Genomic DNA, 14,656 nt, shown 5'->3' on the forward strand with positions numbered 1-14,656 from the left:
AGCTAATGGAGTCAGAGGTTGCGAGAATGGTTTCCATACTATTCCGAGGTGTGATGTCAACTGAGAGGGATTCATTCGGGAGACACCAGGCTTCCCCCATATAGTCTAACAGTACTGGTGTCTGTCCATGATGGATGAATAGTGGTATATCTACATGGTACATCGCAGTATGTTAGCTTTTATACCCCGACATGACTTTGCATTAACCCTTCGTTGCAGCGATACCTTATATAGAGTTGACCCTCTCCATATACAAAGCTGTGCCCAATGCCTCCTCGGATGGTTGGCACCGTGTATTAACACCCAATGCCATAGGTGTAATGTGAGCAGTTGATGGCTTGTTTATATGTTACGTCGGACCATCTAGAGGGGGCTCGGCAGCCATTGTGTCCGCGTAGCCGTCCAGGTTGCAGACAAGTGGTCCTTGTGTTAGGCAGATTATTATTAGCTTGTATTAATAGATGCAGCTCTGCAGAGAGGGAATCAGCTATTGATAATTGCCAGAAGTATACAGCAGCCACTGTATCGATCGCCTTGTCCCTTATTCCCCTGCTATAGCAGAGATAAGAAGACACACTCTTTAGTGCAATATAATTTCTTTTGACCTATCTGCTTGCTACAGACTTATGATGAATAGCCGCGCTGGTTAAAGTCTTTTATCACCAAACTTACCCCTTGATATAATATTGATTCTTTATAACTAGCTCCAAACACAAAAATCAAACTGTCCACTTGACCATCATCATCATCAATATCATCACAAAGGCTCTGGAATAAAGATCAGCGCGGTGCACAGGATGAATCCTCTAATCTGGCCAACTAATCTTTATTTCCTGTTGATGAAAAGAAAGAGGAAGGGGGGCGGGGGGCTGTCATTTCTACAGAATGGGAACATTTGGGAAAAGAGGCCACTTTATAGTAAGGCACCCATCTAACACATATCGGTGGCATTGCCTCCTAATAGGTAGGGTTAATTATATATAGTGCAATAATCAATGCACGGGCTTGATTTCAGGCAGTAAAACAATAATGGTAATATAGGTTCCTGATCAATAGTAACAGGTTTATGTTCGCCAGATGCTCTTCCTTTGTATTCTAAACCCGTGGAAGATGTTCCTTCTGTAATGGGAATACCTAGCTCTGCTGTATTTGTCCGAGAGCCGAGCGTGCCAAGTGGGTCTTTAAGACAAGTGTATTTGGGTTAAATGGAGTGGATTTCCTGCCTCACCCTTGAGGGTGCCAGCAGGATTCTGCTGAGGGTAGCATTAGCACAATCACAAGTAATTACAAGCATGTGTACTCTGGGAGGATGAGGACGAGGAAGGTGTGAGGGAGTCAGGGACCGGCACAATCCCCTTTGGAGCAATCAGAACTGGGAAGGTTTCCTCCTTCATGCAAACGGTATGTTGATTTTATTTAATGGCTGATTAAATTAGGCCGATTTCTGCGCAGGTTAACCCTTTCGCTCCAGGAGATTCTCAAGAAAAGGGGTTAACACACTGCGCAATATGCATCTCACCTGCTACCGGTTACATGAGTATGATCTCAGAGCTTGTCATTCTGTAGGGGGGGTGCCCAAATGTGTAGACTACCTGCCTTTTATACAGTGTCCTCCACTACTTTTATATGCTATACCTCCCCCAAGAAAACATCTGCTGCGGAATAGTGTGCTAAGACCTAACGCAGCAAATAAAAGGCAGATCAATGTCACACGAAGTGTCTGCTTTACAATGGATTTCCCAGCTGAGATCCCTGTGATCACCGCCTGCTACGCTACAGTATGTGTCTCCTCACTGTACGCTGCCAGGGGGGCTGCTCACTTCTGCTGGGAGATCTGCTCTTCGGATAGAAAGGACTAATCCACATAGTATTGGAATAAGTTTTATATAACAACACATAATGTAACTAACTCCTTCCGTCATTGACAGGGCGCGATTTAGGTAGAAGGATAGGTCAATTGTTTGACAAGATTATATGGTTTTTGCGGCTGGCAAAAATCTGTAATCGAAATCCTGTTGGGAGAATAGATATAGACAGATGTCAAATAGTTTTCTGAAAATACTTGGGAAAAACAAAAAAGTTTCTTGGGATCATGCTTCCTCGTATGGCTCTCCCGTTCTCCAGATAAAGGCCTGCTTACATGGAGCAGTTTATCATCTCCTACTTATGTATACCTTCATATTTCCCTCTGGTATCAATGCATGAGATGGATTTTAACAGTTGGCAACATTTAACTTGTCGTATCATATCTTCCACATTTTCTCTAAGTTTATGGATATCAACCAATATTGGAACTCCAACTAACGTCCCACAGCCATTAATAACTTCTTCACATACAGTCAAGAATTATTCTAATTGTCATTAATTGCTAAATCATTCCAAAATAATATCCTTTCATGAGAGCAAGCTCATTTAGTTCAAGCTTAACAATTTATTTTCTAGATCACACATTTGTTAAAACATACTTACATCACATACATAACAATTTAGAATGAGTGCCAGGATCTTCAGTGCTTCTGCCCGAGTGTCACCGAGAGTCAATAGAAGGGGTAAATGAAATGATTTCTGATGGTATTGATAGACACATTAGATTGCTATACAGCATAATGCAGATCACAGTCTTGGCCTGTCCAGAAGCTGAAGGGTTAGAAAGAATTACAAGATGGGACCTGCAAAGCTTTAAATAATGTATGTGCATTCAAATTGATCCAAGCCTTTGTCTCGTGGTTTGAGGCCCTGTGGCAGTTTTGTGCTCACCCTGTTCTATACCCATAGGACTATTCATTGATGTTTCTGGTAGATATTGTGAGAGGATTAGATCAGTCCATCAAGAATAAAAAGTTGAAGACCTCTTGTCATGCAACGTATTAAAATGCTGTAGGATCTGGTCTTCACCGAGGGATGTGATATCTTCTCGCCACCTACATAAACAGTATAAGTACTCATTAACTGACACTTTCTGCATTCTCTTAACCGTTACGTGCCTGTGTGACGGCAGCCATTTACTGAACATTTCTGAATATTCATGAGTATTAATTAAACTTAAAATAGCCCATGGAAGCCTCGTTCTTGTAGGCGTTTACTTTCTTCTCTCACTAGAAACCTCCCTAGACATCATGAAACTGCTAGCTTTTAGTCAGTTGGCTTTGAATGGTCACTTGAGACTAACATCTCAGGAAATTATTCCAATTCCTACAAATAAAGGCTGGCTATATCATCAGAACGTTATTGTGTGCAACACAATTCTTCACATCCATGGCCTCAGAAAATGATGTGATCAAATGATTGTTAGAAACATATTCTGGACGGTGTGAACAATGAATGTAATGCTAACGCGTTTGGGAATTTGACAGTTTGGGAAAAAAAAAGTAATTTGCATTAATTTGAGACTAGGCAAAGTTCACACACACCAGTTCGGTGCATTTTTCACAGTCTTCTGCATTGTGTTTTTCACTTTTTTTCATAGGCTACAACCCTGCTGCCCAATATTTGCCAAGAATCAAAAGCAAATTGTGAGATGTACACAAAGGCCCACAACAATTTTGTATTAGTTGCATTTTTTGCGCAGTTTGTTCTGAAACAAATGCATCTAATGTGATGAAGCACTAGCATTTTATTTTGGAGAACTTGCTTTTGGTACCGATTTGTGGCTTAGGCCGGCATCACACAGAACGTCGAAAAATACTGGCCGTATTGTACGGCCGTAATATGCATAAATGGTCCCTAAATAGTGATCCATATGTCATCCGTTGTCAGGGTGTGGCAGCGTATTTTTTTCCCATGTAAGCATCCATATGTAATCCGTATGGCATCCATATGTCGAGAATTTCTCGCAGGCTTGCAAAATGGACATATAATGGAGCCCTATGACAGGTTTTCAAACACAAACTAAAGAATAGATATGTACAGATAGAATGCATATATATATATATATATGTATTCTATGTGTATATATCTATTCTTTCGTTTCTTTATTAAACCTGTCATTTACTGTATCTCGCACTGAATTGCCGGCTTTTCTAAAGGACACCGGGTGTGTATTTCTCGCAAGTCACACATCTGGTCCGTTGGTAATGCATTTTTGTTGTGCACCCATAGACTTGCATTGGCGTACAACGGTCGTAGTATGCTGACAATCGCAGCATGCTGCGATTGGCTCGGCCCGTAAAAAATACGCGAGAAAAATACCGCTGATGGGAGCTACCCCATAGAGAATCATTAGTCCGTGTGCAATGTGTTTTTTTAACGCCTCTCACTCGTCCGTATTTCTCTCTAGTGTGACGCCGGCCATACATTTCAGGCCAGCCTTCTGAAGGCATACAGATGTTGCTTATATTCATTTTATTTTTAAAGTCAAATTTAGGATGGATTCAAACAGCATTTTTTCTAAAAAAAAACCAAAAAATACAACCACTTATTTCATGGCCTTTTTTGTGGCTTGTTCATAGTGTTATTTGCTTTTCCAGACTGTAAGATAGATCTCATTACATACGATGCGTTTGTGCATTAGTTACGTTTTAGAGTCACTGGTATTCTGTTCTTCTTTTTCATAATTAGGTGTAACATTTATAGCATTTTTTATAGCATAGGCTTTGGGTAGCTTGATAACAAAAAAAATGCCTGAGGTTTTTCGATCGCCTCTAACCGTTTGGCATGTTGGTAAACCTGAAGCGGTTAAAAAAAAGCATAGTCAAAGCATGAACATATAAGGCCTGTTTCACATATCGGTTTGTGTCCATCAGTCAAAATCCGCCGTTTTGCAAAAAAAATGGATCCGCCATTTTTCTTGGCGGATCCTTTTTTTTCCCCATTGACTTTCATTATCAGCGGATCTTGACGGATGGTCATCCGTTGGATCCGTTTTTTTACGGATCCGCCAAAATGTTGGCGTCTGCTGACATGACAGGACGGACAATGCAACGTTTTTTTGGCTGGCCGGATCCGCATTTGTCACTTCGCATGCCCGGAAGCATTGCTTTTGCTGGAAATTTAACCCTAAATCCCGTTCTGGCGGCTGGTAAAAATCTCTCTCTCCTCCCCGGCCACAGGTTCCTTTAAATTTCTCCCGTCGCCGGATCCGTCAAAGCAACGGTCCGGTAGTAAACGTTGCTTCCAAAACAGTTGCGGATCTGTGTCCCGCCATTTTTGCGGATTGCAACTGATGCAAAAACGTATGTGTGAAACAGGCCTAAGCAGCTGTGTCATTTTATGATAGAAATGTAGTAAGGCCACATTCACATGTTTGGTCAGTATTTTACCTCAGTATTTGTAAGCCAAAACAGGAGTGGATGATAAATGGAGAGGTGGTGACGTTTCTATTATACTTTCCCTCTGATTGTTTCACTCCTGATTTTGGCTTCCAAATACTGGGGAAAAACTCATCAAATGCTCTACATGTGCTCGTGGCCTAAGGGTATTTCTAGTGATATAAGAGAACTTTTTCAGAGCAATCTGCTAAAAAAAGCTTGAAAAAATAATCTTACGTTGTCATTTTTCCGTGAACATAGCCATGCGAAAGCTTATTTTTTGTGCAAATTCAAAGTGGGATAAAACCCAATTCATTTCATTTTTACGCCTTTAATTGTGCAGCAAAAATGACCTGTCAATGCGATTCTCCAGGACACTTTGGTTACAGCGATACCAAACTTGTGTAGGTTTGTTTTATATTTTAGTGGCTAACACAATTCAGAATTTTGTTAAAAAAATAAATTTGCCGTTTTGTCATTGTCTGAAATGTGTAACTTTTCTATTTTTCCATCAATGGAGTTGTCCGAGGGCTTGTTTTTGTGGGTTGATCTCATGTATTTATTGATATTGATTAACTTAATTTGCAATTTATTAGGGATGTGTGGATATTCTGATTTTTTAATTTCAACCTTTTTGCATTGCTTACCATACAGCATAATTAATTTCACATTTTAAGAAATCGGCAATAATAAATATATTTATTTTAATCCTTTTTTTAATTATTTTTAACAAGTTAAAGGGGCTTTTAAAATTATACATATATATATACATATATATATATATACACACACACTTTTTTTAGAATTTTATTTTTCTGCATTTTTTATTTATTTTTTTATCCCCATAAGGTGACTTGAACCTGAGACAGTTTGTTTGTTCTAGTATTTAGTAAAAACCAGAGTCTCCTTCGAAGATGGCAGCGACGAGGACCTTCAGTATGTCCCCATTGCCATCCCATGATCACATTGCGGGACTGTGCAAATTAAATGCCACTATTAAAGATTGACTGTGGCATTTAAGGTGTAAAATAGCAGTAATCAGAGCTAACTATGATCTCTGATTTTTGAGGCAGGTGTCTGAATACCACAACTGGCACTCCTGGTGTGGAACGTGCTCAGCACCTAAGCGCGCCCGTACACCAACATTTGACATGTACAGTAACATGTACATCATACATCAGGATGGGGTTAAAAATGAGACTTTTCATACTATTAAACAAGGAATATAAGGCTATGAAGGAATCATATTGATATGGTTAAGAAGTAATTCCAAACAAAAGCGCAGTTACTGGGCTAGTGTGACCCAAGATCAACATGTGACTAGAACAGTAAGCTAATGGCTATGTGATGACATTGGAGGCATTACATGAAGATTGCAAAGTCAAAATGTGATTGGAAAGTGAAAAATACAGATACTGATTGTGAATGCGGTCGCCTTACTACATCCAACGTTAGCAGTTATGTAGTCCTAATCTTAAATTTTAGAACTTGGGCTCATGCACACCGATTATCTCGAACGGTGCCATCTGTGGTTTTCATGTGAAGCACTCGTACCCATGATATTCTGTGGGGCTGTACACATGTCCGAGTGTCAGATCAAAATCGGCAATGTAAGTCTACGTTACTGTGGAAAACATAACATTTTCAGAGACTTACAGAATGTAGAAGATGGAGAAACTTTTCTTTCCCTCTCTCCACGTTTGAGAAAAAATGATGCCACTCTGATCAAACTCCATTTTTCTCTGATGTGTGTCTGGATCAATGAAACTCTATGAGTAAGTTTGCTGTCTCTGAGCTAGTGGGTGGAATTGCTTACTCTGGGCTCTCCCATATACTGCACACACAGACATGATGGACACCCGCTCTTCTGTTTCTGTGTAGCACTTGCACAGAATTAGCAGCAGCAGCATGGAGGATATTATACTGCAGTGAAAAAAGTAGATAGAGAAGCAAAAACACTTAGTAGACAGCAGCAACAGGATCTGAATCTGTTGTCTTCTGCCTTTTCTCTCACTCTGCTCTTCCCCCTCTCCTCCCCATAAACTTCAATAAGCAGCTGTAATCTGATCCCTGCGTGAGCTGCCATTTTGTACAGATTTTGACCAAGATGATTTGGGCTGTTTTCAGTGTGAATGGTAAGTTTGAAAGTCAGAGAGAAGGGAAGAAGTGGCTTAAGCTGGTTTCACACTTGTGTTTTTTTGCGCTGGATTTTAGCGCTAAAAAACGCATGCGTTTTTTCCCTATATTTTGCATGGGATGCGCTTATGTGCGCATACACATGCGTTTGTATGCGTTTTTCCGCGCATGCGTTTTTTTGTGGTGTGCGCTCCGGCGCACAAAATGCATCCTGTTGCATTTTTTGGGCGTCCGACTTGCCTCAAAAAACCGCATGCGCGCGCAATGCGTTTTTTTACAGCAAGACACCCATTATAAGTCTATGGGTGCGCATATGTGTGCATTGCCATGCTCATGTATGTTTTTTTGCGCATGCGTTTTTTTGTTGACCATTAGTTAGACAATGGAATTTAGGGGTTTGGGTTATAGTTAGGGTTAGTTAAGGGGGTTTAGGGTTAGGGTTAGGGTTTGGGTTAGGGTTAGTATGGTTTGGTTAAGGGTTAGGGTTTAGGGTTAGTTAGGGTTTAGGGTTAGGGTTTGGGTAGGGTTTGGTTAAGGGTTAGGGTTAGTATGGTTTGGTTAAGGGTTAGGGTTTAGGGTTAGTTAGGGTTTAGGGTTAGGGTTTGGGTAGGGTTTGGTTATGGGTTAGGGTTAGGGTTAGTATGGTTTGGTTAAGGGTTAGGGTTAGGGTCAGGGTTAGGGTATGGTTTGGTTAAGGGTTAGGGTCAGGGTTAGGGTTAGTGTTAGGGTTAGTAAAGTCATGGTTTGGGTTAGTGTGAGGGGCCAACTAATGTTGGAAAAAAACGCAAACGCGGTAAAAATGCACTAAAAACGCATACAAACGTATAAAAACGCTGCGTTTTTTTCATGCATGCTCATAAAAATGCTTGAAAAAAACGCAGCATTTGTATGCGTTTGTATGCGTTTTTTCCATGGGTTTTTTGCGGGAAAAACGCGCTGCAAAAAAAAGCAAGTGTGAAAGTAGCCTAATAAGTGGAAAAAGTAACATATGTATGCACTATTAATTTATGTAAAGATATAAACATTGAGTACTTAAAGTGAACCTGTGACCAGTTTTGTCACATAGCAACTAAAAATATCATCCTATTCAGTGTATGTGCTGCATTCCCTAAATCATTATATGACACCCTTACTGTCCCTGTATAGCCCCGAAAAACCTTTTTGATTTCTCTTGCACTGTATGCTAATTGGGTCCGTCTGGTCCGCTGGGCATAGCTTCCGTTCTCTCCACACCTCCTCTCGGCTGCTGCTCGCTGTCCCTGATATGGGTGATGCATCCTGTCTCATCTTCATCGCCATAAGAGATCTCACACCTGCGCACACAAAGTGCGTCTCGTGCTTGCGCAGTATGCTTTACCTAACTGCAGACACGGAGTAAGATGAGATTTTTAGCTGCTGTGTGACAAAACTGGTGACAGGATCACTTTAAAGTGGTATTCCCATCTCCAAGATCCTACTCACCGGCGCCTGCGCAGAAGGAGGATTAAAACACTGCCCATAGATGGGCGGATAAGATACGGATCTTAGTGTGACTGCAGGGCGCAGGCGCGGGATTACAGAGCTACAGCTGCATATTACAGGGCAGTGTGACATGCATGGAAGGGGGGTGTTAAAATAATGTAGAGAGGAGGCACGGATTTATTCCAGGCACCTCATGCCCCAGAGCCTGGAAGAAATCATTAAAATAAAATATTAAAACTCAATGTCTTGACAACTACACCACAGTTATGAGGAATATAGGTAAGACTATTTTAACCAGTCTATTACCTGTATGCCCATAGTAATCCCTTAAAAGCATCCCAGGGGGTGACAGATTTCCTTTTATTGTCTACTAGAGATACTGTACAACTCACGGCCATACTGACATTGCTGTAGCATGTTAGTTACCAGTTGTGAGCCTACATGCAGCATCTTTGCATCCTAGCATTTTAGGTTTCATTAAATTACTTGTCATTTTGGTTCAACATCATCATTTAAAAAATAAAAGCAAAAATGAAAAAAAACAACAAAAAACAACCCAACAATAAGAGGTTAAAGTTTTGCAACTGTTTGACCAATCATTGCCTTTAACAATCATAGGCGCCACAACAATACTGCTGGCTGTTGCCACAAATTACTTTCTGAACATATGGGTCGCCCTCCCAGGGCCGTGGGGTACTCGGTACCGGGCCGATGTCGGCGGGATGTGTCACAGCATCGGTGACCCGGTCCGTGGCCCTGGGCGCCGAATTAACAGGGGAAGGTTGAATGGTGGAATGTAGATAATGGAATAGTTAGTGACGCCACCTGTGGTGTTCGGCAAGTGAGATGTTAAGCCGATGCTGCGTGCAGGTCCTTTGGGGCTGGTGGTGTGTTGCAGCCAAGATGGAGAAGCTCCCCACAGGTAAAGCTGTAGCCCGAGGGCAGTGAAGACGTAGGGGTAGAGGAGAGGGACAAGCGGTGTAGTAGCTGGTACCCAGGTGTAGCGATGCTGGTTGTGTTGGCACAAGAATCAATGGAGGACACCAGGGCTTGTAGTTCCAAAGCTTTACTCACAGTCTGTAGTACACACAGGTGTCTGCCTCCATACTGTGTCCTCCAGGTCAGAGGCTCAATTAACCTCCAGGTCCGATGGAATGCTCCCTTCCAACACTCCGCCAACATGTACCTTCCTGAATGTCTCCTCTTATAGCGCCTTTAAGTGTGAAGTACTCCCAGTACTGACAGATGTTCCCAAGAACTCTACTTGTATGGCAGACAGCTGTAGCCTGCTTCAGGGACTCCTTACTCCTGAGTCCGGCTCACTATCCAAGTTGCTGTTGTGACCCCAAGTCTTAGATGGGAGTAGTGATTCTGAGCCCACTACTCCACCGGTGTCTGCTGCAGGACAATTAGCATCCATACAACCTCGGGGACCGGGCCCCGGCCTTGCGCTTAGAACTTCTAGGCAGGGTTCTCCTCTAACCCACGTCCTCTGTTAACTTTTACTCCTTCGTTCCGTACTAATCTCTCCTTCTCATGGAAGATCAGGTTTCAGTTCAATGTCTTTCTCCTTCTTTCCTTTCCCGTGCCATCAGACCCAGGTCACCTCCTTCCTCCATCCCTCTCCTAGGGATCTTCTTTCCTCACTCCTCTCTGAGTGACTCCCTCAGACTCACTCCTCAGACTGACTTGTAATCCTAAACCTTCCCGCTCTTTTATATATTCTAACTCCACCCGACTCCCAGCACGTTTCGTGTTCCAAGCAGGGAGCCACCAAAGGTGCTCTGCTACACTCCAAGCAGGGAGCCACCATGTGGCTTTGTTGAACTACTGTGTTGTGTGGGATGCAGATGTTGGAGCGTGGTCAGGAGCCTCCAACTTACCTGGATGGTGAGGCACCACACCTCAGGAGGAGGTGCAGTACCTCTGTGGCGACTGAGCCTCAGGGGCGCCACATACCCCCCGTTAAACACAGCACGTCCGCGGGCTGCAAGGCAAACAAAGTTGACAATACAGGAACATACAAAATTTTGTAATGCTGAATAAACATTTCTTATACTAAACTTCCCAATGTGGGAGGCACTCATCCTTGAACGTTACAAACAAATTAACTGTCTAAATTTTAAATTATGCTACCTAATTTAAAGTGCTATATAAGCAAACTCAATATCAATTCACATTTGCTAGCAACACATCTCCTTTCCACTATCTTTCACATTTTCCTCTTTCTACTGTCTCCTCTAGACGTAGGATGACAACCGTGGATACCTGGTTCGTCACCTGTACTTTTCGATTCTATATTCACATCCTCAACATCTTTATTTAAAGTTCTGTAAACATTCACTATGTCTTTTTCTCAAGATACTTCCATAAAATCTGTCATCAGGATTTTCATCATATACTAATACTTTCTGGTTTCTATTCAGGAAATAACATTAAGCATTATCAATAAGTGCAAAAGTAGACGCTGGTCCAGCCATCATGTCTGGAAATGTCCCTATAACGAGGTAGGTCTTCTTTTACGAAGAGAGTCCTATGTAAAACCAAGAGAGAGCACCTAAAGAGGTGCAAACTATGTACAATAACAGTTCTGGAATCTGGACCATTCAACGTTCATGATCTCCACAGTTCAAATGTGAAGGCTGCCAATACAACTGGGCAACACTGGAAAAACAGAAATAAAGCATGACAGCCAAAAAAATAGAAAACTGGTACAAAAATAGGAAACAAAGCACAACTGTGCAAATACCCTCCTGGGTAACGAGAGTTAAAGTGAAAAGGCATCTTGACTAGTGATTGTCCCCTCCTGGGGTTTCTGGACTGGAACTGCTTCTAGGGGAGATACTTTGGGTGTCTTCATCCTGTCGCTGGTTGCTTGCCATAGGGCATGGTGGTGGCAGCTGGTGCGATTGCTGCCTAGGGCACTGAAGCTGTGGTAAAGGGAACCCATGATGCATATCAATGCTCATCAGCTGTTCTCCATTGGTGGGTGGTTCCGCTGCCCTGGTGCGGGGCCTAACATCCAGGGAGGCTGCGGTCTGTTGGCGTTGGTAGGCAGCTACGCCGGGCTTTGCAGCCAAGGGATCTCGATGTCACTTTCCCAAAGCGACCTAGACTCCTCCCAGCCCTGAAGATGCCGGATCGTGCGCGCCTGTTCCAGCCGTACCCTTCTCAGTAGGGACCTTCTCCACCTCCCCATCTCCGCCAGCCTAGTGTCCCCAGCTGATTCTTCCAACTGCCCCATTTCGGGTTCCCGCAAGTCAGCCTCCAACAACGTGAAGTCGGAGTGCAACCCATTAGGAGGGCCGGGGTATATTCCTGGTGCCTCCCGGCGGCGCGGTCTCTGCTCCGGTGCAGGCATAGTAGCGGTGGAAGCCGTTCGCTGGGGTGCCGGGGACAGCGGTGGAGCTAATGGCGGCTCCGGGTCTGCAGGGGTCTCTGGAGGGACCTGCGCAGCCGCGTCAGGTCAGGACGGGGGTTTCTCTTCCTCCGCTACGGCTCCCGGGGCCTCATACAATTCCTCCTGTGATGGCAGCGAAGGGGCTCTGGATGCTGCCGGTGGTGTGATGGCGGTGACAGGCTCCGTGGAATCTGCCTGGGGAAGCTCCAGTGCAGCAGCGATGGTTACCGCAGATGTAAGCCCCTCCCGGGCATGCTGCCAGTTCAGCCTCCACAAGGCCTCTTGCCTCAGCCGCAAACATTGGGTCAGCCGGGCAATCTCCTCCTCCAGCTGCCGTCGATTCAGCCTAGAAGCAGTGTCTGAGCCTTCAGCCATGGTGCCGGGGAGATCCAGCTCAACCTCCCCGCGCTCCGCAGGCCTCCTTCTCTCTTCTTCCATCATGGCGTTCTGGCGTTCTTCTTCTTGTCTCTGCTCTTTTCCCGCCACTGGCTTCCGCTCCTCCTTCTTGGAGTGGCGTCTTCTTCCAGCTCCTCCATACCAAGCCAGTATACGAACCCCTTGGGGGGTGGGCCATGTTGCTGTCACATAGAAGTTTAGACAGGGGAGGCCAAGGACAGTCCATGCTCTTTTCTTAGGACAACCCATATAATCACGCCCTTCTTCTCCAGGCTGTGGGCCATTTTTAGTATTCATTTCACAGTCTATCAAATTGGGTCTTCTGCACATTCCCAAAAGTTTTAAGTCCAACACATCTTAGGCACATAGAACCCGATGGCATCGGGTCTCGTCATCCTGTTCATGACGCCAAGTTGGGTCGCCCTCCCAGGGCCTTGAGGTACTCGGTACCGGCCCGGTGTTGGCGGGATGTGTCACAGCAGCGGTGACCCGGTCCGTGGCCCTGGGCGCCCAATTAACAGGGGAAGGTTGAATGGTGGAATGTAGATAATGGAATAGTGCGTGACTCCACCTGTGGTGTTGGCAAGTGAGATGTTAAGCCGACACTGTGTGCAGGTCCTCTGGGGCTGGTGGTGTGTTGCAGCCAAGATGGTGAAGCTCCCCACAGGTGAAGCTGTAGCCCCAGGGCAGTGTAGACGTAGGGGTAGAGGAGAGGCACAAGCGGTGTAGTAGCTGGTACCCAGGTGTAGCGGTGCTGGGTGTGTTGGCGCAAGAATCAATGGAGGACACCAGGGCTTGTAGTTCCAAAGCTTTACTCACAGTCTGTAGTACACACAGGTGTCTGCCTCCGTACTGTGTCCTCCAGGTCAGAGGCTCAATTAACCTCCAGGTCCGATAGAATGCTTCCTTCCAACACTCCCCCAACATGTACCTTCCTGAACGTCTCCTCTTATAGGGCCTTTAAGTGTGAAGTACTCCTAGTACTGAGTTACACTGGAGTGCCTGCTGACAGATGTTCCCAAGAACTCTACTTGTACGGCAGACAGCTGTAGCCTGCTTCGGGGACTCCTTACTCCTGAGTCCCGGCTCACTATCCAAGTTGCTGTTGTGCCCCCAAGTCTTAGATGGGAGTAGTGCATTTACAACCTACTACTCCACTAGTGTCTGCTGCAGGACCATTAGCATCCATACAACCTCGGGGACCGGGCCCCGGCCTTGCGCTTAGAACTTCTAGGCAGGGTTCTCCTCTAACCCACGTCCTCTGTTCCCTTTTACTCCTTCGTTCCATACTAATCTCTCCTCATGGAAGATCAGGTTTCAGTTCAATGTCTTTCTCCTTCTTTCCTTTCCCGTGCCAGCAGACCCAGGTCACTGAGGTCTGCTGCAGCACCTCCTTCCTCCATCCCTCTCCCAGGGATCTTCTTTCCTCACTCCTCTCTGAGTGACTCCCTCAGACTCACTCCTCAGACAGACTTGTAATCCTAAACCTTCCCGCTCTTTTATATATTCTAACTCCACCCGCCTCCCAGCACGTTTCATGTTCCAAGCAGGAAGCCAAGAAAGGTGCTCTGCTACACTTCAAGCAGGGAGCCGCAATGTGGCTTTGCTTAACTACTGTGTTGTGTGGGATGCAGATGTTGGAGCGTGGTCAGGAGCCTCCAACTTACGTGGATGGTGAGGCACCACACCTTAGGAGGAGGTGCAGGACCTCTGTGGCGACTGAGCTTCAGGGGCGCCACACATATACCTAGAGCTTTCTTTATTTAGAGATAAATGTTTTTTGTCAAGTGTGGGAAAATCGGTGAGTCAATTGATACATGATGTGTTGTGACTCACTGCGGCCCCGGAGCATACGTACATGATAGGAAGCTGGGGATGTACACCCAGAATCAGTGCACGTGTCTACGGAGCGGATGGGCAGTGCCCACGTGTGGGATTTGCTAGGTTGTTGCCGTGTTGTCTAGCCAGTCACGACAATCAATCACAATGAGGTGGGTGTCAATAATTACAATCGGAC

The 14,656-nt window shown here is 44.7% G+C and overlaps 1 long non-coding RNA gene across 1 annotated transcript in view; it reads left to right on the forward strand.

Annotated features, from left to right (window-relative positions):
- The first annotated feature begins 1,181 nt into the window (after nucleotides 1-1,181).
- Nucleotides 1,182-14,656, forward strand: part of LOC141080795 (uncharacterized) — a 142,844-nt gene continuing 129,369 nt past the window's right edge. Inside the window, exon 1 of the long non-coding RNA XR_012229100.1 lies at nucleotides 1,182-1,401. This is a non-coding gene — a long non-coding RNA (uncharacterized lncRNA). The remainder of the gene's footprint in view (nucleotides 1,402-14,656) is intronic.

This window comes from Dendrobates tinctorius, unplaced genomic scaffold (assembly GCF_039654945.1).
Source record: "Dendrobates tinctorius isolate UK_male_01 unplaced genomic scaffold, ASM3965494v1 ptg000004l, whole genome shotgun sequence".
Lineage (NCBI taxonomy): Eukaryota > Metazoa > Chordata > Amphibia > Anura > Dendrobatidae > Dendrobates > Dendrobates tinctorius.